Consider the following 24349-nt stretch of genomic DNA (forward strand, 5'->3'; position numbering starts at 1 on the left):
TTCCAGGATGGCACTTCCTGTAGAGCTGAATATGTTTAGGATGAGTGTATTTGCCCAGTTGGTAAGGACATGGTGCTAATGAGACCTGTTGGTGGGTTTGGTTTTTTGCCTCCATGTGGGTGCTTTTATTGCATAGCCATAGGCTGTGGACCCGGCTCAGCCTCCCAGAGGCTTTGGCTCATAAAAGAATGAGGTAACAAAATGTGGGCTAACCCTGAAACCTCATCACCACTCTGGGGAAAGCAGTGAGGATTCCTAGTCTGGGTCAAGAAACATGTATGACCAACAGGGCACTTGAAATTCCAAGCCTGGGGGCTACACCAGGAATCAACACTGGATTCACATTGCTGATGGGGTCTAGATTCTGTTAAAACATCTAAAACATCAAAAACATGTGGTTTGTGTTTTAACGACAGAAGACAGCATATTTAGTCTGCATACCTGACTGTTTCTTGTTAAATAAGACTTTTACAATAGTAAAAGAGCATGTTATAGGAAAAGCAGTAGGGTTCCTTCCAAGTTTTGGTCCAAAAAAAGGATAGATTATGCAAGATGGCACCATCTTCTTAGATAATTAGTTCAGTAAAACAAACAAACAAACAAAAAACAACTTAGTAACTTTGGTGTTAAATAGACAATAGGCAGTAGACACTGTGGGACACAGAATGGCAAACAGGACACCACTCATGATTTCCAGAGGTTTCTATTACTGTGAAGGAGGTGGGTGCAGATGAATGTTAAGAGGATAGAAAGCACACTTTGGTAACAACAGAAATAGAGTACAAGGGAGATGAGATCATAGGGAAGGCGTGATCACTTCCAACTGGAGAAACCACAGAGGGCTTCCTGGAGAAGGTGTACAACTTTTAAAGAATGGGTGAACTTATATATGTTTAGTTTCTTTCCTTTCTTTTGCTTTTACTTCTCTCTCTCCTTTTTTTCATTTCTTTACTTCCTCCTTCCCTGCCTGCCACCTTTCCCTTCTCCTTCTTTCTCTCCCTCTCCTCCCCTTCCCTTGTCCTCTCTTTTTCCCTCCCTCCTCCTCCCTCCCTTCCTCTCTCCCTTCCTTCCTCTCTTTCCTCATCTATTCAACAAATAATTCAGACTTCCTCCTATGTTATGATGGCAAGTGTTACACTGATGGATCATGCAATCTTGTAGCAGAGACAGATTTTGAAGGAAACGATCACATTCCTTGATATGAACGGATATGTGTCCCAAGGAAAAGAATTAGTTGTATGAGCTACACCAGAGGGGCAAACAGGAGTTGAGGGAATGCTGGACCTGAAACGGGACCTGAGGTCTGAAAAGTGGGCAGGTGCCAATAAGCAGCAAAGTGCAAGTGCGAGGGTGTCTCAGGTACAGGCAACAGGACAGAGAGTGATGAGACCACGATGCAAACTAGTGAGAATCACACCATTTTCAGGCACAATGCTTTGGAGAGAGAGAGAATGTGCTTGTTACAAGCACATGCTCCGGGGCCCAGGGGTGGCTCAGTCCGTTAAGGGTCCGCTCTTGATTCCTGCTCAGGTCATGATGTCAGGGCTCTGAGACCGAGCCCCGGGTCGGGCTCCACGCTGAGCATGGGACTGCTTAAGATTCTCTCTGTCCCTCTCTCTGAACCACCCTACTTATGCTCTCTTGCTCTCTCGCGCTCTCTCTCTAAAAAAAAGAAAAAGGCACATACACTGGAGCAGATTGCCTCTATGGAAACCCCAGATCTACATGCCAGGTGTGTGATCTCAGGCACTTTGCTTATGGTTTCTAGACCTCATTCTTCCTTTGCAACTGAGGACAATCACAGCACTTGCCCCCAGAGACTTACTTTAAGAAATATATATATGTGTGTGTATATATGTGTGTGTATATATAATATTAAATATATTAATATGTAATGCTACTATAATAATGTTAAGGATTAAATATATACTAATTCATTTAACCTTTCAAAGTGCTTTGTGAGATAAGCTTATTATATATAAATATATTAGAATATAATACATATTATATATATAAGGATCTAATATATATATATATTGAAAAAGTATGAGGTGCATATCATTATTATTTTTATGCCCTTGAGTCTAAATTGAAAACCCGAATTTTCCAATTTAATAAACCTATATTCAGCCATATATTGATTTGCTTTATATGGTATCTTTTCAATTCTTGAAATGATTAGAATCTCGAAGTTTACCTTCAGGTTTTTCCCGAAACAAATCATTTTTTACAGGACAAAAAGCTCTCCTTAACTATTCAAACTAACTTGCTGGAGTATATTGTTATTTGGTGGAAACAATGGGAGTCTTTCAGAAAAGTCACATGTCTTGTGTTTTATAAGAGAGGGTCACAGAAGAGTTAAAATAACACATGCCTCCATCATTTATTTTCTACAATAATCTTTTTTTTCTCCTTAAAATCTTTAAGATCTTATCCTTTTTTTTTCAGGTTTGTCCATTTCAAGGCCAGCACCACAAGGCCTATAGCTTTATTCCTACCTGTTGATATATTCAAGTTTATTTGGTGGCACGTTCTTGATTTCTGGAGCTGCTGTGCCATTTCCTTGGCTTTCTTGGTTTGGTTTTGATATCTGATCTCTTCTCCTTTTGAATGATAGAACATCTTCTTTTATGCCTTATATTCCAATACTCATTACCCACTTTCTTTCTTCTAGGAAGATGGAAATAAATTGGTGTCCCCTGGACCTCTCTTCAAGCACTCCATTACATTAACTGATATCACAGCACCACACATGGTGTTCAACACATAAACATGTACAACCCGAATCATGCATGTACAGGCTCTGTCTATCCAATTAGATAATAAACATTGGAAAGTAGGAGCCGTGCCTATAACTCCTTTGTATTTTCCTGGCAGATCCAGCTTTTGGGCTCAGCACAAAAGCCTTTGTTCAGGAAATCCTTGAATTGCATTGAAGTACTTTGGTAGCAGAGCTTTGCAGAACTCATCTGGGGCAGCTTTCTAAGCTTGTAAATGTAAATGAGAGCTTACGTGACTGTGGAAGAAATTATCTTAAATTTAAAAACCAACCAACAAAAACTGAAAACCTTTTTCATCTTGCGCCATAGTTTTGAAGGAAAAAACTGAGACCTGCCCATCCTCAACAGCTAAGTGGTCACACAAAAACACCTGCACTAAAGCATGAGATTTTGTGGTTGATATATTTTGAATGTAATCCAGTAACTTGAGTTTTGGCCATGGTTTAAATGGGCTGCAGAGATATAAAATGGTGAGCGGTTGTGCTTTGAGAGCACCTACACTCAGTGTGTGGATACGGTTACACAAAAATGCCATGGGAAAGTGTCAATCTGACACCTTATTTTCCTCACAGAATTTGTGCTTTATTCCTCATTTCTGAAGGCATCACCAGAATTCAAGGCCTGGGATGGAAAACTGTCAACTCAGACATTTGGTCTTCTAATACCTAGTCAAACAGTTTACTGGCAACCCTCCAGGAAAATCTAGTCCTCTCCTTCGAGTGACATAATTTATGCTTAACTCAGCAAACTGAGTTAGTGATACCATGGTGCGAACATTTCATTGTCCACCTGTATTTCCAATTGGTAAAAAGACCTTTTATTCACTTTGTATGTGAAAAAAAAATCACTTAGAGTGTATAGAGCTGTAAGTTCTACTGTATAAGTTGGTTTACATAACACTGTATGTCTAGGAGTAAAATCCCTCTGATTAATTAAGATCACATGAAATAAAACGTGTTCCAATAAAATTAAACCCCTTAGATTTTTCCTGTTCAGTTTCCAACTTAAGCACATGTGAATTCTTCTACCCCAACTTCTTCCTAATTACTTGTACTTCCGTTCCAGCTCTTTTCTTCCTTAGGAAAGACATCATCTTGTTAATGGGATTAACTCAGATTTCGAGTGAGGCAATTATACCAGTGACATCATAGAAGGAGCAGGGCATGTATGCGGGGTTTGGTTTGGACTGTTTTGCATGCCTGGAGGAGGAAACATGGAAAGAAATGTTGGTTAAAAAAAAAACAACAACAGAGGCAGACATACCATGATGAGAGGGGCATACTTGACCTTGTTATGCAACTGGGAGCCAAAGAAGTAGAAATAACATTGCATTAACTTTAAAATTATTTGCTAATACACATTATTTAAATGTACACATTCTGGCCACGAGTGTTGGATATTTTCAGTTGGAGTCTCATAAAACTGTGTAATATTTTAATTATTCATCAGTCCGCATTTCTCCTTTTGTGTATTTTTTGAAAAAAGCAAAGAGAGGAAGTCTTTTTCTCGTGTAATTTATACACAAGCATTTTCACAATGACATGGTTTGTCAGGGAATGCCATAATATAAAAAAATGTTCTATCTAAATAGCATGACATTTTCTGTCTAAGTAACATTAACAACCCCAGACTCTGGTTTTCCTAAGACCTAGCACAGCACAGAAAATTAGTGTAGCATGACGCTTAATGAGTAAAAACCATAATCCATTCTATCTCACTCAGTAATTTGTTTTGTCAGGTGCGATGGTAGGTAAGTGAATATGTTTTTCCTTCACTAGGCCTGCAAAACAAATGATATGACTATTTCTCACCAGATTTGATCTCAAAATGAGATAATGGATGGTTGAATCAAAGCCAGAAAGTCAATCAGGCTAATCTTAATACCAGACCTGAAATAATTAAATCTCTCCATTGTATAGGAGCTCATATTTGGTTGATGAATTGATTTCAATCTTTTTCATACTTTATTTGTATTATGCCTTTGATTATGGCTATCTGGGCAGTAATAAATGGCTTCGTTAAATAAGCAGCTAATTAAATAATTACCTAGATACCAATAAACAGCTGAACATAGAAACCAAAGATGTAAAAAAAAAAAAAAAAAAACCAAAGATGTTGTACAGAATTTAAATAAAGGTTCAGTTGAGCGTCATTGTTTCCAGTTTCTTGCCAAACATTAATTACCTCTTTTATATAAACAACTGAAATGATAACTCAGCCACTTTAAGATTGGGGAAAAAATGAACAGAAACGTTGAATGATTGACATATTGGCAAAGCTATCAGAGATGACTGGCATTTATTCAGAATCTATCCAGAAACCATATTCTAGTTTCTTACTTTCTGGAATTGCTGATAAATTTTCAATTGCATGCGCTGATGTTCTTACTAACATATTACTATGTTTCTAAGAACTGGGAAGCGTTGTTAAATTGGTTTCTTCCTACAACTGTCCACCCCCGACCCCAAATCCTTCTCACTGGGAACACCAGAGTGTGTATTTCTGACTGCAGTCTCAGGGCTAAATCCTTTGCTTTGTTTCTGCCTCAAGCAGGATGCACATTTATTCTTTATTTACTCATTTACTTAGTAATTCAATTAATGCACAAATACATGGAAATGGTAGTGGGAAAAGGAGGGGTTACAGATAAATAACTGCACGTCCTCAAAGACCTTCTGGAAGGCCTTGTGGGAAGCCATCCCCAGGGAAAATACAACATATGTGCAATGCTAGCAACAAGTGTTGAAACTCCGATCTTATGTCTAAACTCAGTTCGATGGGGGATGGTTGCAGTTCTCAGAAAAAGTAGCACCCTCAGATGTACTTTGACAGGAGTTAATCCTCAGTCCAGGGAGGTGTGTGGGGGTAGAAATGCTGCAGATGAAAGGAGAAGTCAGATAATGAAAGGATTTTCATGCCTACCTCCTGTGGGTGAATTTTATATGGAAAATTAGTTCAGAGATTGGGAGGCATAGTCTAAAAGATTTTCAATAACAGCATGATCGGGTTTGAATTTTAGAATGAGGCGAAGACCTGTTACATGAATATTGGTTGATTAATTCTAAGATTAAGTGATTGGTGGATTTGCCCACTTACTGATTGCTCTGACCATACCCTCCAAGCTGGCGTTCTGGAGGGCTACACCTGTCTCTCCTTGTCAAGGATGCCACTCTCCAGCACCACCTTATATGTGTCCAGGTCAACTCTAAGGACCTGAAGAACCCTAGTGAGTCTTTGATTTCAACAGCTCTATAATCTATTGATGCTACTAGCTTTTCAGCATTTCTCACCTTGCCAATCTTCTCACTTCTCTCTTTGCCCAGTTTGTTTGGTGATAAAGCCATTCCCTACCCTCTCCTCAGCTGAAATAATTCCATATCTGCTAAAATCCACCTCTCTTTTGTATTTGCATCCAGCTTGTTAGAGAAAAACCTATAGCTCTGCTGGCTAGGTCTCACTTTATGTGGATGATCCTTAGTGCAATTCTACTTCATTTCCTTTCTATTTTGGTGATAAACCAAAAACAATCAGAAGAGAACCTCCATTGTGCCACCCTTGTCCCCCAACCTACTCGTCTCTGCAACCATCTGCTGTCACTGCTACTTTGGTGGACAAGTTATCTCCTCTTGTCTAAGGCCAACCTTCTCCTTGTGCACTGCATTGCATTGCTTTGTTCAAAATCCAAGTGATTGCTCCTGAAATTCCCCCCTACCCTCTCTGCATAATAGGATTTCCCTCTGCATCATTTCCGTGAGCACACAGACATCCTCTACCATCCTCCATATTGAAAGTAATTCTTTGTTGGTCTTGCCTTCACCCCCAGCTATCTCCAAGTCCTGCTCCCTTTTATTGAAATACTACTCCCCAAAGTTGTCTTCATTTGGTTCTCCTTTTTTCTTCCTTCCTTTTGTCTCTAAAATCCACTCCAATTGCTATTTTTAATTGCCCTCCTATGCCCTTAAAATAGGTCCTGTCAGGGACCTCTAGACTGTTAAACCCGTAGGTCAGATTCTACATCCTGATCTGCTCAAACCAGGCCTTTCACTTGGAAGAGTTGTTCACTCCTTTTGTTCAAAGCTTTCATTAGTGGAAGGGTTGAGTGAGGATTGGCTAAGGTATAGAGGGCTGCGGGGGTGAGGGAATAGTTTTGTTTCAATATGTTCATTAGGTAAAAATATCATAGTTATATAATGTTTTATTATTTTCAAAGGTCATCTAGAGATGACAAGATGCATTCCTGACTGATCAAAGTCAAATTTGACTCGTATTTTTATCCCTATTGTGGACAAGGTAAGGTGTCTTTGATTTCATTTAACTCCTTCCAAATTGTATACTTTTATTTTTTAATTGTTTTAATGATTTGCATTTAGAACCTTATAATGTATTACAATTATGCTTTCTACAATCAATATTCACTTGTATTTACCATGTGATTATCCTTCACATTGTTCCATATTCCTTCTCACATTTCCTTGTTTGCAACTGTTGACTTTTTTTCTTCTAATCAAGTCTCTTTAGTATTTCTTTAGCACACCTCTGCTGGTGGTGAATTGTTTTTATTTATCTGGACATTTCTTTCTTTCATGCTCATTCTTGAAGGACCTCTTTACCAACAAAATTACAGGTTGGCATAGTACTTTATTTAGTTTTAGTACTACCTTTTCCTCTGGCTTCCATTGTGTCTTCCAGGAGGCCCAGCTTTTCCTTCAACTTTGGCTCCTTTGAAGAAAATTTTCATTCTATTCTCTCACTGCTTTTAATGTTTTATCTTTGGTTTTGGAAAATGTTAGGATGATATTCTCATGTGTACATTTAAAAATATTTATCCTACCTGTGTATCCTGCTTCAATTTTTTTAAATTTCCAGTTAGTTAATATATGGAATAATATTCGTTTCAGGTGTACAATGTAATGATTCAACACTTCCGTACTACACCTGGTGCTCATCACAAGTGCCCTCCTTCATCCTTGTCACCTATTTCACCTGCCCCCCCCCCTTCCACCTCCCCTCTGGTAACCATCAGTTTGTTCTCTATAACAGTCCATTTTTGGTTTGCCTCTCTCTTTATTTTTACTTCTTTTCCCTTTTGCTTATTTGTTTTGTTTCTTAAACTCCCCATGTAAGTGAAATCATATGGTGTTTGTCCTTCTGTGACTGACTTGTTTCACTTAGCTATAATACTCCTGCTTAAGATTCTCTCTCTTCCTCTCCCTCTATGCCCCCACCCCCCACCCCACTCATGCTCTCTCTCAAAAAAAAAAAAAAAAAGAAAAGAAAGAAAAAAGAAAAGAAAGGAAAAAGGAAAGAAAAAAATGGAAAAGGAAATGTGCAGAAGACATGAATAGGCATCTCTCTAAAGAAGATGTCCAGTTGGCCAACAGACACATAAAAGGACGGTTCACATCACTGATCATCCGGGAAATGGGAATCAAAACTACAATGAGACATCACCTCATACCTGTCAGAATTCAAGTTATTTTTATAGTTTTCGAATTCTTACCCTTTTTATTTTCAATTTTTCTTCTGCCCTATTTTGTCTCTGTGAGACCTGCACTCTGTACTCCCTGTGTCTGTCATCTCCTCTTCCATATCTCAACTCCATGTGTCTGTCCTCTGGTTACCTTCTTCTGACCAGTCGCTCAGTTCACTAATGCTGGCTCAGACTGATCTGCTATTAAACCCACCTGTTATTGTCTTAATTTTGCTGTTATTAGTCTTTTTTCAACTCTGCTTTATCTTTCTTTATATTTTCTACTCATCTGTCCTGTTTCTCTATCCTGTCTTTTATTTACTGGAATGCAAGAAGCATTATTTTCAATTCATTGCCATGGACTCTAAATGGATTTGTTTCCACTGTCATGTAACTCTGCTGTTTAGAAACTATTGTCTTCTCATGTGCCAGGATATTTTTTTATTGTGTGCCAAATATGGTATTACGAATTATAGCAATTGGGGATCCCTGGGTGGCTCAGTGGTTTAGCGCCTGCCTTTGGCCCAGGGCATGACCCTGGAGTCCCAAGATAGAGTCCTGCATCGGGCTCCCTGCATGGAGCCTGCTTCTCCCTCTGCCTGTGTCTCTGCCTCTGTCTGTCTGTCTCTCTATCATGAATAAAAAATAAATAATATTAAAAAAATTATAGCAATAAATTGAGAGAAGCCCTAGAAATTAAGAAGATTCCCTGCGGAGGTTCATCGTAACTCAGCATACAGTTCATTGGTTCACCGAGCTGCACACAGGTTCACCTGTACCTGGCTTCCACGTGGAGAACCTTGGTTTGTATCTTATGAGGCCTGTAAAGCTTCTGAGAGTTTTCAGCTTCCTGACCCCTCAGCCACCTTCTCTAGAACCAGCCCATACCCACTGTAAAAGAGGTCACAGATTCTGGGCTCATCATTTGGTGTTTTTTCTCTTCCCAGATCATAACTTAGAATTAACCAAAAAAAAAAAAAATCAAACATTCAGAATTAAAAGGGAAAGTGTCTCTGCAGATTAAACAATTTCTACTTTCTTTTTATCTCTTTAATGTGTTTAAGAAGATAGTTTTTATCTTTGGTCTAGCTTTGGCCTAGTTTCTCTCAAAGGTAGGGTTGGCCTCATATACACACTTAGCCTTACATTACTGGAGCTGGAGGTCCTTATGCCTTGGGTTACTTTCTTCTGTTGGATTCCTGAGCAACACTTTTCCCTTTTAAAGCCTCTTCCTGGGATGCCTGGCGGGCTCAGTTGGTTGAGTGTCTCCACCTTCAGCTCAGCTCATGATCTCAAGGTCCTGGAATTGAGCCCAACATAGGGCTCTGCATTCAGCAAGGAATCTGCTTCTCCCCCTCCCTCTGTGATCACTCTCGCTCTCTCAAATAAATAAATAAAATCTTAAAAAATATATAAATCCTTTCCCCTTCCTCACAACTCTCTCTCCTTCCCCTCTGCTGCTTTTCCTTATCTTGCCAGCCGGCAAACTGAGCTCATCCCTTGGCCCTCTCCTTTTCTATCCATAACACCCCTTAGATATATTTGTATTCAACCTCCCAGCTTCCAAGGGCTTCTCTATCTGCTATCAACTTCCAACTGTGTATATCCAGCTTGGTTTTCTTTCCCGACCTTCTGGTTTATGAACTGAGTCAACTATTCAGCATACTTACGTGGATGTGTAACAAACATTTCATACTGAAGACTCCTCAAAACAGGTTCTAATTCTCCACCCCAAACTCGTCCCTTCTGCCCTCTTTCCCATCCGAGCAACAGGCAACAACTTTAGTTGACACAGTTAAAGAAGCTGCTGTCATCTTTGACTTCTCCTTTTCTCTCAGATTCCACGTCCAAGCCATCAGTGATTTTACTGGTATTCTCTTCAAACTATACTCCAAATATTCAGGCCATTTCTTCAAACATCTTTTATAATACTCTGGATTGTTGTAACAAGCCCTTAACTATTTTCCTTGTTTTCACATTACACCACCCCTACTCCCCTAATTGGTTCCAAACTCAGCAGCAAGAATGATCTTTAAACAGTCGATAATATAACTGGTAACTTCTTTTTAGTACTTACAGGCACTATCCTAAGTACTTTACATATATTAACTTTTAAAACTTCATACAACCCTATCCAGTACTATCATCAAATCTCCTCACATAACAGATAAGGGAATTCAAGTGCAGAGATTAAGTAACTTCCCAAGGTTGTGAACTGAAAGTAGAAGAACTGGGATTTGAACTTGACAATTACCTTTCCATCTCAGAGTACATCAACATCCACCCCGTCTCTGTGGTCTAGTTTATCTGTCCCTGGCCCCTCTCCAGCCACATCTCCTACTACTCACTTCTCGGCTCACTCTATTCTGGACATCACAGTCTCCTTACTAGTTCTTAAACTAGTTCTTAAATGAGCACATTCCCATCCCAGAGCCTGTGCATACTTGCTTTTCCTATGCCTGGAAATCTCTTCTCTCACATATCCAGGTGGATTGCATAGAATCACAGTCCCTTCCTGTTTCCCAATCTCCTTTTATAGATTATACTTCTCTTCACCTGACTTATTTTATATGTCCTCACTAATGCAGAGACAGCCTGGTTGCTCATTACTGTATCTCCTGAACCTACAACAGTATCTAGTACAAAGAAGCCATTCAAATATTTGTTGATTGCATGAGTGAAGGGATAACTAATTAGCCACTTAATGATGGCTGCTTATACAGCACAGAGCAGAAGATGTAGCACCTCTTTGCTGACAAGTTTCTGTGATAGAGTAAGTGGGAGTGGGGCCAGGTCAGAAGAAGCAGTGTAATGAAGTAAAGCCTAACTCTCTGGCTTTGTCATCAGTGAGCTATGTCATCTTGGTTAATTGAATTCATTACCTTGGATCTCCATTTCCTTACCTTTAAAATGATGTATTGAAAGAAATGTTCACTTAGGAGCAAGATACTTTATAAAATAGGTCAAAATTTTTATGATTATGGATACCATCGGCAGAAAAATTAATTTAGTATATAGCATTAAGTTTTCAACCAGGGGTAATTTTGTACTCGGCATGCCACCCTCCCAGGGGAACTTTAGCAATATCTGTAGTCACTTTTGGTCATCACATCTAGGGGGTGAGCTAGGCATTTAGTGGATCGAGGCCATGGATACTGATAAACATTCTACAATGCATGGGATAATCATCACTACCCCTAACAAAGGATTATCTAGCTCAAAATGTCAAAAATGATGCATTAAAAAACCCTAGTGTAGAGTAAATAGAGCTAGTTAGGTGTTGGGGTGAAGCCAAGGAAGAAGAGCACAGCTAAAACAGACAACTGGAAGGCGGGGCCCACTGACATAAAGTAGAAATATGTCCTGTTCACAGAGTGGAACAAAGATAACTATCTTCAGGAACACTGATAACAGGAGTATCAACACAGCAGGGGGTGGAGGGCTGGCATCATGTGTGAACTTGGACGACAATGACCACAGATGGATGGGAGCTTATCTGACTGTGCCTAAACTGGTGTCCCCAGGGCATTTAGTGATTACGCACATCCCGGCCCATTTGTTTCTAATTGCAGTAAAGACCATGCTCTGTTATATCACTAAGGTGAATATCATCAAGTTTTAGAGGAAATAAATGCACAAGATGCTCCATCAAAGTAATCTCTACTTTTTGGCACCTAAGTCTATCAAGCATTGATGAAGCAAGCAGGAAAACTAATGAAAATAATACAAGGAAATCTTTTCATCAACACCCATCCCTTAATGCTTAGCTATCAGGTCATTGTTTTTGCTTCCCTAGGTGGAATATGCATCTGCAGCCAACATCGGAAGCTCTGATTTCAAACAAGGCTAAGTAGTAACTTTTACATGACCTGAGCCAGTCAAGTGGTGCCAACCCTGTCTCAATTAAAATGTAATGATTTTTAAGTGTGTTTATATTATAGCTTCTTTCTCAAGACAAGCACACACACACACTTAGAGACACCGGAACAGGAGCCTTCAGTGTTTGTGACAGCCATCTACTTTATTTTTCCCAAAGAAACATGCTCAGAACATTTGTATTGGTTTAAATATACTTGCTTTATTGGCAAGGTTAGAAATGGAATTAACTTGATGTTTTGTGATGGCTCCCCCTTTCTCTTGGGTAAAAATGACCATTTTATAGCATTATAACAATCTTATTTTATCTATAAAAAGATAAAGATTGACTAAAGATGAGATTGACTTTTTACTCTTTCCTCTAAAATATTTTGGTGAAGAAGTTTTAGACCCCAAGATAAAGGATGAACTTCAGGGACATAGGTCCCATCAGGGTGTATTTACTGAGGTAAGCAGAGTTGCGTGATAGGCGTGTTAAGGCGGGATGGGGGACAGGGCAGGGACAGGAAATCCTCTTCATCAAACATACATTGCTTTCCTCATCATTAACGTAACAGTTGCACAAGTTGTCCTGGCTCCAGCACTTAAAGGACCAGAAACTGAACCCACCCTTCCATTAGGTTCAAAGTGAAATGATCATCAAGGAAACTTGTAATGTCCTGTCTGGGGAATGGGGCCAGATAATTGGGATTTAAAAGATGGCCGTGACTAGGTTAAACTACTTCTGCAAGGTGCAAAGGAAACATCAATGACCCAAATGCTGGAAGAACATAAAGCTTAGCAGGATTGTTTATACTACTAGAATAGACTCCTTCTTTTCTAATTCCTCAGTGGCATTTCCATCTTGCTTCCTTGGGTAAAAAGCAAGAGTAGGCCAGGATTACCTCATAATATGCATTTTACTGGTGCTTTGGCCCTTGGGAGAAGTTCAATAAATATATATTTCTTAAAAATCACCAGTTAAGCACCTATTTTATGCCAGGCACTGGGTAGGAGATATAAAAATACAAACAAAATAAGGGCACAGTTTCTGAACTTTAGGAATTTAGGATGGAGTTGGAGGTGATATGTCTAGTAACTACTGTTTACAATGCATTGGCAACTTATGCCTATGGCCAAGCCTGGCCCACTGGCTATTTTTGTAAATAAAGTTTTATTGGAAAACATCCATGTCCATACACTTATATATTACTTATGGTTGCTTTCACAATACAACAGCAGAATCAAATAGTTGTAATCAGGACCACATGGCTATTGAAGGCTAAAATATTTACTCTCTGTTCCTTTATATAAAAAAGTTATAATACCTAATTATCAGGAGTACCAGGGAAAGAGAGAAAAATCCATCCCAGAATTAAAGAAAATTTCAAATGGAAAGAACTCAAGGTATAAAAAAAAATTGAATACTTTCAAGAATTACCCCTAAATACATCCTTATGAAGTAGGTAGGTAATATGATTATCAAAATATCACAGATGGGAAACTAATCCATGGAGATGCTAAATAACCTTCCTAAGCACTTTATATGTAGACACTTAATCCTCAAAACAATCCTTTGAAGTTTGTATTATGATTATCCCAAGTTAGCAGATGGTAAACTAGGGCAGAGAAAATTTTAAAAACTTACCCAAGGCCATACAGATAATAAGCATCACAAATAAGTCTTTAACCAAGATGCTCTAACTCTGAAGGGATTTACATAATTATTATGCCATAGCTGCCATATAGATGATGAAATGAAGATTCACAACCAAATACCAGTTGGATTTTTATATCTCATGGTAACACAGAAAAAAATAAGTAGTCATGAGATAGTATCTTCAAATTTCAGACTAAACAATATTAAGTTAGACTACCAAATTGATTTTATTTAGCCAAATCATAACTCAATAATGAATTTAGGACTTTTACTTCCAATCATGGTGGAGTAACTGGTACAGAATTTGCCCTGTCACCACAAACAACTAGAAAAATAGGAAAAAAAAAAGAAAAAAAAAACCCAAACCCCATTTTTAAATATTGGGCAATGGACTGTATAAGACTGTGATCCCTGAGAAAAGAGGAACATATGAGATAAGCCCTACAGTTGTGTCTTCTTTCTATTGAAAAGCACTTATACTGCTGGTAAAACAAAACTCAACACTCTTTAAAGGAAGACAAAAATATTCTGAGCATCAATATAATTTTATTAACAATATCTACCATTCAATAAAAAATTTTTAGATATGCAAAGTAGAAGGAAAACATAAACCATAACCAGAAGAAAAACCAATCAATAGAAACAGGTCCAGAGGTAACACAGGTAAAGGGAGCCCAAGTCATAAAGTTGTTATTATACACATGCTCCAGGATTTATAGAACAACATGATACGAATAATTAAAGAAATGAAAGATATATTTTAAAAAAATAAGTGGAATTTCTAGAGAATAAAAATATGGTGTCTGGCCTGAAAAATTAAATAGACTCATTAGATAATTAGACTCTGTAGGGGAAAAATACCAGTGAAACCAAAGACATGAAAAGAAAAAACTTCCAAAATAAACTACAGAGAGAAAAAGAGTAAAAAATTTTAACTGACCCCAATACCTGTGTCAAATATAAAGGTGTCAAGATCCAGAAAAGGAGAATTGAAAAAACAATTGAAGAAATAATGACCAGAAGTTTCCACATGCAAGAAGCTGAATAATCCCCAATATGATAAATAACATCAAGGCATACCATAATCAAATCATTGAAAGCTAGGGAGAAAAAAAGCTTTGACAGAAGCCAGAAAGAAAGGCAGACATGTTACCTATAGGGAAGCAAAGTTAAAAATGGCCAGAGACTTTTAAGAGCAACAGTGGAAGTCAGAATCCAATTAATCATTTGAAGTGCTGAAAGAAAAAAGAGTCAGTGTAGAATTCAATATCTGATGAAAATGTCTTTTAGAAATTGAAGAGGAAAAAAAAGAAATTAAGGAGAAAGAAATAAATTATTTTTAGATCCAAAAAAAAAAGCTGAGAGAATGTGTTGTTCTTAAATGTGTAGCACAATATGTGGATAGATATTTAAATGTCTTTAAAAGATAATTGTTTAAATAAAACAAAGTATGTTGAGTTTTATAATGGAGGTAGAAACAAAAGCATGACAACTCTAGCACAAAGGATGGGATATGGACATTGGATGTACATAGTTTTTTTGATTATACATAAAATCATGTCATATTATTTGAATGAAGACAGTTATAAGTTAAAGATGCCTAGTAAACTCTGGAGTTACCATAAAAAAACTTAGAATTGCCAATAATTCAGCAGTGGCTAAAAACGTAACATCCAAAAACATTCCAAAAAAGTGAGGGAGAGGGCAGGTGAATAAAGAAACAAAAAGCATGACAAACAGAATATGAGTAAGTAGTAAGATGGTAGACTTAAGTCTTAACGTAAGACTTTAAATTAAGACTTAATTTAGACTTAAGTCTTAACTTAAAACTTAAGTTCACTGAAAATGAATTAGATGGTCTAAATAGGGCCTTTACAAAGCTGATTTGGGGTTGCCTTAGGCTGTCACCTCCCAGAATATCCAGGAATCACCTCCATTTTGTTTTCCTAACTTCCCTTATGTTCCTGAGATGGCTTAGACTGGATTGAACTTGTTTAGAGGAGACAGAGCTGCAGGAGAAGGACAACAACAAGCAGCAGGGCATTGGAAACAGACAACATAGAAAGCCAGGCATAGAAATAGACAGTAGCCTTGCACCTATTGGAAAGCCCATGGTGAGGGAGGCGGGGGGCGGGGTCCACTGGCTCTCACCTGCACACAGCACCACAGAGGCAGGTGGGGAAAGCATGGCTAGGACAAAGGGAATGGCAAGGAAGATCTGGAGGTGTTGCCTCTATGCAGGACGGATGCAATAAATAGCTAACTAGTTTCTTGATGGTGGAGAAGAAATGAAATGGACATGAAAGGCCAAAACCAGACCAGGACCAGAGAATGATCTAGGGCAGAGATCAGCAAACTAGGTTCAGTGGGCAAAATCCAGCCCCTAAAATCTAAAATATTTCCTTTCTGACCCTTTACAGAAAATGTTGCAGCTCTCTGGTCTTGGGCAGTCAGGTGGAAGTTGCTTCAAGGAGACCGTTGGCCAGCTCCACGCTTCTCTCCAGCCCTTGCAGAACTGCTGGTGGCCCAATATCTGAAATCGCACACTTTACCCTTCCTGAGCTATTGCAAGGTCCTGACCTCCTTGACAACTCTCAGCAGACCATCAGCCTGCCCTTAAATCCCTCGGACTCGGTCAACATTTTAGGATGGTAATTTGTCTCTTGTTTGCCAGGTCCGGTCCCTCTCTATTCCTCTTTAATGAAGACATGGGTACTAATGGAAATAAAATACAAAAGTGTCAGACCAGGAGGAAAAAACCCTGTTTTTTGTTCAAAGAAACCTACTTAGTTATGAAGAAATAGAGGGTTTTAATAAAAAAAAAAAGAGGTAGAAAAAGATATAGCAGGAAAATATTATTCACGAAGAAGCAGGGTAGGGAGTGGCTGTATGAGTAAGAGACAAAGTAGACTTCAGGACAAACGATATTACTGGATATAAAGAGGGATATTTTATGATGACCAAGGGGTGAATTTATTAAGAAGGAGTAACAAACCTAAACTGGTATGCACCTAAAAACACCTTCAAAACATATAAACCAAATAAAACAGAAAATCAAAAATCCTAACTAGAAATTTCAACAATCCTCTTTCAGCAAATCACAGAACAACAACCACCACCAAAAATCAATAAGAATATAGAACACTTAAAATAATCAACCACTTGACATAAATATTTCTAGAACAACTCATTCAACAGCAGAACACATTCTTTTCAAGCGCGCATGGTAAATTCCCCATAGATCAAGTCTCCGTAAAGTTAAAACATTTAAATATTACAGAATGTGTTCTCTGAGCACAGTGATATTAATTAGAAATAAATATCAGCAAGATATGAGTAAACCCTTCAACTACTTGGAAATTAGGTGACACATTTTTAAATAGTGAATGGCTTGAAGAAGTAATCACAAGGCAAATCAGAAAATATTTTGAGGTGAATGAAAGACACAGTGTGACAATATTTGGAGGCTATAGGTTAAATAATGTTTTAGAGGAAATTTAGAGGTTTGGTTTTTTTTTTTTTTAAAGATTCAGTTATTTATTTTATATAGAGAGGGAGTGAGTCAGTGGGTAAGGATAGGGACAGTGAGAGGAGGAGAGGGAGAGAATCCAAGCAGACTCCCCCATGAGCTCATGGAGCACAATGTGGGGCTCCATCTCACAATCTGAGATCATGACCTGAGCCTAAATCAAGAGTCAGATGCTCACCCAGCTGAGCCACCCAGATGTCCCATGAAATTTAGAGTCATAAGTGCGTATATTTGAAAAGAAGACAATTCTAAAATCGGTAATGGAAACTTTCACCTTAAAAAGTGAGATAAAGGAGATAAAGTGAAAAGAAAACAATGAGCAGAAATTAGGAAATAGAAAACAGATGAAAAATCAAGAAACTTAGAGCCAAAAAGTGGTTCTTTGAAAATATCTGTAAAATTAAAGAAACCTTTAGCAAGACCAATTAAGGAGAAAAAAAATAAAAAGAATACGACAGCACAAATCACAAATACCGGGAATTCTGCATCTTGAGTAACAGACATTCCTTACGAGCCACCCTCTGAGATGGCCCCAACCTTCCCACCTCCTGGTGTTCCTACTTTCTGAGAACTTCTATTTTACATGAATAGAGCTAACAGGCACAACCAATCAAAAGATATTGGGGAACTTACCAAGTGTGACTCCCCAGGTCAAGTCTTGGAGACATTGTGTCGCCCACCTTCTTTGGCATTGGCTCACTCACTCTGGGAGCCGCCGGCCGTCATGCTGTGAACACAAATCAGAAGCCTAGTGGCAAGGTTCACATGACAAGGAACTCCTGCCAACAGCCAATCCTAATCTGTCGGACTCCTGTGTGAGCCGCCCTGAATCCTGCGTTCCCAGTCAACCCTTCCAATGGCTGGAGCCTCAGCTGGACTCCGACTGCATGCAACTTCATGAGAGACTCCAAGCCAGAACCACCCAGCTGACGTACTTCAGAATTTCTGACCCAGAATTCAGGAACTTGTGCAAGATGTTAAATATTTGTTTTAAACTTCTAAGTGTTTGTCTCTGCAGCAGTAGACAATACCAACTCTAGGGAAGGATAACAAGGGATCAGTATAAACAACCTTATGTCAATAAATTTGATAATTTCGAAGAAATGGACAGATTCTTTGAAAGACAAGAGTCACCAAAATTGGGGCAGGAAGAAATGGGAAATCAGAAGAGCCTCATCCTATCAAAGAAGTTGAGTTCATTAATAAAGACATTTCTACTATGAAACTTCACACCACGATGGCTTCACGGGGTGGATTCTATCAAACATGTTAGGAGGAAATAGTACTGACCCTACACAAACTCTTAGAGAAAACTTAGGGAAAGGAAACATTTACCAATTCACGAAGCCAGTGTACTTTTTTTTTTTTTGCCAGTGTACTTTTGATATCAAAACCTGATTAAAACACTGTAAGAAAAAGACCAGTGTTCTTCATGAACAAAGATGCAAACATCCTTAACAAAAAAATAAAATAAAATAAATTGAATCCTAGTTTGATATGATTATATAATATGGTGAGATTTTTAAAAAAGTCTTGTCTGAATATGTACATCATCCAAACCCAAATAAAAGAAAATTTAAGCTTATAGGCTTGGAAAATGTGATTTCAAATTAGAACAGATATCTGACATTGAGAAATTTTCTCCATAGAGAATGGTAATACCGTCTCACCGGTGAGATTAATTTGACTAGTGACGTTGTATCAGAACAGCAGGTTGACGTCCAACCAGTTCGTCAGCATTTTCTACCACACTTTGGATCAACTCCAATCTGCTACTGTTAAGGGATTTGGCTTTGGAAAGCCTCTGAATTTAAATAATGTGTTATTATACTATGATATATTACATCTATACTCATATTGCTATAGTTTCAATCAAAGTATATAATACCTGGGATCCTGGGCCACTCATCAGGGAAGCATCTGCCTTCAGCTCAGGTCATGATCCTGGGGTCCTGAGATCAAGCCCCATGTCAGGCTCCCTGCTCAGAGGAGAGTCTGCTTCTCCCTCTCCCTCTGCTCCTACCGACTGCTTGTGCGTGCTCTCTCAAATAAATTTTTTAAAATTAAAAAAAAAAAAAAAAAACTCCCTAAGGAAACTTTTGAGGACACAAACTCCAAAAGTAAATTCAATTGAAATGAAATAAAAGTAAGCAAAATTGAATTTTAATAGTAAGGAGATTTGGCTTTCTGCAAGATTTAATTTGTGTGAGTTGATCATTAAATTAATCCAAAGGGTACATTACCGAGCTAGGAGCTGGGATGTCTTACCTCTGGGTTCTCATCATGATGGAAGTGAAAAGTCTTCTTTTATTAGCATTAGAGTGATAACAGGGGGCTGCCCTCCATGTCCCGAGAGAAATAGTTACACTCATCTAATATTCATGCCTATTATAGCTTAAAATGCAATGTTCCAACAAAATATTTTCTTAAATGTGTGGGGAGTTCAGATAATCTAATTTTTTTTTTTACTTAATTTTCTCCGTTTTTCAAGGTGTGGTATGTTAATATTCACTTTAATAGTTGCTTAACCATTGGCTTTGGTTTTCGATAAAAGCATGTTGTTTTAATCCCTCTTACTCTACACAGTCACAAGTGCACCGGTTGACCTTGCACAGGCAAGGGGTAAAATGTGCCATGTAGTCCATCCCGCCACCCCGCAGCCTCTCCCTGACCTGGGGCCCCCAGTCCTTCCAAGTAGATTTGCCTTAAGGCAACATCTTCCAAAGGCTAGATGAAAACCAAATGCAGAACTTGATAGAACTTGAGAGATAGAACATGTTTAGTAATAATCCTCTACAGTTCCCTGAAACCAGAGTCATAATGCTCTCAGAGGAGGGAAGAAGAAAATGATTGCCCCTCCCCTCTGCTCTCCCAGCATCTCATGGTGCGTGCATGTGCACAGGCGTGTAGGGATGTCTAGGGGACAGCAAGAGATGATGAAAGTCAGAGTTTCTGTGCTCATGAGTTTCCTGCCACCTGAGATTGTGTCCAATACACTCCTGCCATTCTTTTTCTGGAACCCTGTGAAACTCACCGTTTCTAGGAAGTATTCCTGGATTTAATATTTCTGACTCTGTTTTGTTTTCAGCAGTGCTTATGGACTTTTTTGTGATTTGAGTGTATTTCTGGGAACTGGCTTCAATCTAAATCTTACCTCTCAACTAGATTAAGAATTCCCCTTGAGCATGAATCATTACCTTTTTAATTAAATTCCCAGAGAGCATCAGCCATGAATTCTATATTTAAGAATAAAATGCTATGTGTAGCACCTAGATCAATCACCAGCAAATTCTTTTATGCCATTAACATATTTTTCTCCTTCCCTCCTTAAAACACCATGTGTTTTCCGTTATCTTCCTTCTTTATTCTTTATTTGCATATATGTTCTTTATATCTCTATTCTTCAGAAGGGAATATCTGGGGAATATTTTTGGAAGATTCTAAATTGTTGAGAGACAGAGAGAGAGAGAGAGAGAGAAAGCATGAGCAGGGGGAGGGACAGAGGGAGAAGCAGGCTCCCCTGCTGAGCAGGGAGCCCAACATGGGGCTCGATCCCAGGATCCAGGGTCATGACCTGAGCCAAAGGCAGATACTTAACCTACTGAGCCACCCGAGTGACCCAAATATTTGAGGAATTCTGGCCAGCATCCTGCTTCTTTTTCCCCAGGGTCTGTTCAAGTTTGAAGCATGAGGTGACACTCACACCTTCCCAGCTGTCTTCCAGAATACAAGACAGAGGGAAAGGAGGGTTGGAGAGCAAGATTACCCTAGGCTTAGTACGGGTGGCAAGAAGGCCGTGAGGTACACAAAGTTAAAGCTGTTCTGTAGCAAGAAGAGGAGCTGCTGATGGAGGACGTCAGAAGGAAACAGCACTTTCCACTGGGGGCTGGTGGCCAGTCACACAGGGCCCTCCAGCAGAGTGAGTGTGAGTGCATTTCCCCCCATGCATCTGGAGAGAACTGGTTTAGCATCAGCCGCAAGCCTGTATTAACATAGAAGATCCGTGTTCCCACTCTGCCATGCTGAAAGCTGGTGAGCCACACAGTTTATGTTGAGTCCACCAACTTCCCTTCCTCGATGACCCTAAGCATAATGATAATTTAGAATTTAAAATAGTTAAAATTTATGGAGTGCTTAATCTGTTCCAAGAGCAAATGCTTTACACAGCAGCTCATTTAACTGTCCCAACAACCATGTAAGATTGGGCGCTGCCATTAATTTTCTTTCTTTCTTTTTTTTTTAAAGAAGATAGGTTGACTAATTGATTAGAGAGAGAGAGAGAGAGAGAGAGAGAGAGAAAATGAGCAGGAGGGGCAGAGGGAGAGGGAGAGACAAGCGCAGAGCCCAATGCCGGGCTCGATCTCACAACCCTGAGATCATGACCTGATCCAAAGTCAGATGTTTGACCCACTGCACCACCCAGGTACCCAAACCATTATTTCCCTTTTACAGATGAGGAAACTGAGGTTTGAAGATGTTAAGTAACTTTGCAAAGGCCACTCAAATTGTGATTGGCATCACTCCCTCATGACTTCAGGCACTGATCTTCCAAAGCCCACACTCTTACTGACTCTTTCAGTTACAGGTGTGCAGAAATTGTGGGGCAGATCAGCTCACCCATAAACCGAATAGAATTACCTCGCTTGTCTTTTTCATAGATCTTCAGCTTGCATAGTCTGTTGTTACTTAACAAGAGCATGTCGTCTTGGATGACATTTGACATTAAAGCAAGTAGGAAAGTCGAGTGGAGAGAACATGTTCCAGGGCTTTCCACCGTGTTGAAAAGTAAATTATTAGATATAGTTCAATGCTTAAACATCTCAGTTCCTTTACTTCATCTGAGGCCTCAAATTAAATCCTAAGTTTCATTCTTTGCAAACACCAAACATGGAACCATCAGCAACACTTAGGTTCATGTTCTTTTATTCAAAATGCTATTTTATGTGGTAGTGAGTAAAAACGAGTTAAGGTGATGAAATGAACCTACTAAAAGTCTGTCCCAAAAATCACCAGGACTTTCCCTAAACACATTCCCCTAGTCTAGTTTTGATTACATCAGAGAAACCATAGTTTGCATTCCCAGTTATTGCTCGGAAGTGGATTTTAAAGGATCACAGTACAATGCAATTTTGTAAGCATTTCTTTTGTCATAATTATTATTTAATGCTTATTAGATGTGTGGACCGTTCAGCCTGCTATGTATAACGAAGGATTTACTTCATCGTTCATTTAATTTATTATTAAATTCATAGGATTTATTTTCCCATATGGTAGATCACGCAAGTCTTAGTTGCTTTTCTGTACTCGGTTTACTTTTTGTGTTTTACTCACATGGGATCGGCTCTCTGAAGCTTGATGGAAAATCTCGGCCTTGAACTCTGAGATGGTTCCATTAGGTTTGTGTGGACTATCTGATGGCTAAACTGCAAATCACATGGATTATATGTGTAGGTTGGTTAGAACTGGTGGAAAATTAACCAAGAAATGATGTATGCACTGGCATTGCAGTATTATTTGTAAGAGCAAAGTACAAGAAACACCCCAAATATCCATCATTACAAGACTGGCTAAATAAAGGATAACACATTCACGCAGTGATATGCGTCCTGCTGTAAAATGGGACAAGGCATATCTTTATATACTGTTATGTGTAACCCCAGGATGTATTATTAAATGAAAGAAGCAGGGTTCAGAAGAGTGTTTATGCTATAATCAGTCTGTGTGTATGTGTGCATGTGTGCACAGGTGTGTGTGTTCGCTTGCTTTTACTTGCAGAAAGAAACGATGGGAAGTTAATCCAAAAACTAATGAAGAGGGAGGATGTAGGGAGGAGGAGCAGTGGTGGGAGCTAACATTCTCTGAACATTTTTATGTTACTTTGACTTTGGAACTACACAATGTCGTACAAAGTCATAAACCCCCAAAGTAAGCAAACCAACATATCTCCCACACCAAGGAAAATCTAAAACTAATTAAAAAATGTTGGTTGGTTGGTTGGGAAAAAAATATTTTTTTTTATGGTTGGAAAAAAATCGTAATAATGATGTGGCAATAACGTGCTAAACAATGCAGGCTGTTAGATAGATGAGTCAATGTATTGTTATTGAGAAGAATTATCAAGAGGAAAAGGTAGCCTTTTCCCTGTATGTCCTCAGGTTCTCAATTAATCACTGAGGTTGTGATATTTGCCACGAACAAGATCTAAAGATACAAAATGCCTCTTGTGCTCTGCGAAGAGAAAGAAAGTAAATAGCATGTGAAGATTGGACAAAAATACTTACAGGATGATCAAAGTGGAGAAGGGAGGGATCCCTGTTCTTGTTTGCCCTCATTCTACTGACGTCTCAAGTTCCTTGCTGGGCAGGGTTATAAAACATGCCGTGTCATCTGAGTTCACGGGTTTGTAACAAGGATGACCCCAGAGGGCTTCCCCTTTGTCCAGGGGCCCCTGGCTGTCACACACCAGCAGGTGGAGGTCCTTGTTCACATCCAGACGTGGTGATAGTACTCTTTGACTTACTGAGCTTCTTAGGATTTGGAGGGTCATTCCTGGCTGCCCAGAATTTTCTTCCAGGCTTTGCCTGCCTTGTAGAAATAACATCAGCGTGAATATTTTCAAGTGGTTTTGTCATTTTACACGTTGCAGATTGTTCAGGTGAGTGCAATATAAGGAATGGAAAATACTGGAAATAGCTCCCTGAAATAGAACAAAGGATAATTCTGACATCATAAATGATGTGGATCACATAGTTGGTGAACGGCTGATGAGTCGCTGCTACTTGAAAGGATGTGAACAGCATCGAAGAAACTTGTGTCTGAAACCAACACGGTGCCTACATTGATCAGCCGGTAGGTTGCAACTTGGAGAACCCATCAGCTTAGACTATAAACCTCGCTCTCTTTCATTGGTTTAATCAAAGTGGATTAAAGGGCCGGAGAGTTTCTTGGGAGATTTCTGAATGAAATTGACGAGGAACTGGACTGTTCATGATGAAAATACAGCTGCTGCCATATTTTAAAATTTTTTACTTGATTTTCTCCCAAAATAAACAGTA

At 38.9% G+C, this 24349-nt stretch overlaps 2 long non-coding RNA genes across 5 annotated transcripts in view; one reads left to right on the forward strand and one right to left on the reverse strand.

Moving 5' to 3' along the window:
- Window positions 1–3628: 3628 nt before the first annotated feature.
- LOC144284269 (uncharacterized) lies at window positions 3629–24013 on the reverse strand. Of its 2 annotated transcripts, XR_013352624.1 has the most exons (4): window positions 23576–24013; window positions 22626–22717; window positions 17928–18021; window positions 3629–3979 (listed from the first exon to the last, which is right to left on the reverse strand). It is a non-coding gene; the product is annotated as an uncharacterized LOC144284269 (long non-coding RNA). The 2 variants fall into 2 exon arrangements; XR_013352625.1 differs by lacking the exon at window positions 22626–22717.
- A 26-nt stretch (window positions 24014–24039) lies between these two features.
- LOC144284268 (uncharacterized) overlaps window positions 24040–24349 on the forward strand; it is a 41761-nt gene continuing 41451 nt past the window's right edge. For all 3 annotated transcript variants that reach the window (XR_013352623.1, XR_013352622.1, XR_013352621.1), the window contains exon 1: window positions 24040–24143. This is a non-coding gene — a long non-coding RNA (uncharacterized LOC144284268). The remainder of the gene's footprint in view (window positions 24144–24349) is intronic.

The sequence above is a fragment of the Canis aureus genome, chromosome 15 (genome assembly GCF_053574225.1).
Source record: "Canis aureus isolate CA01 chromosome 15, VMU_Caureus_v.1.0, whole genome shotgun sequence".
Lineage (NCBI taxonomy): Eukaryota > Metazoa > Chordata > Mammalia > Carnivora > Canidae > Canis > Canis aureus.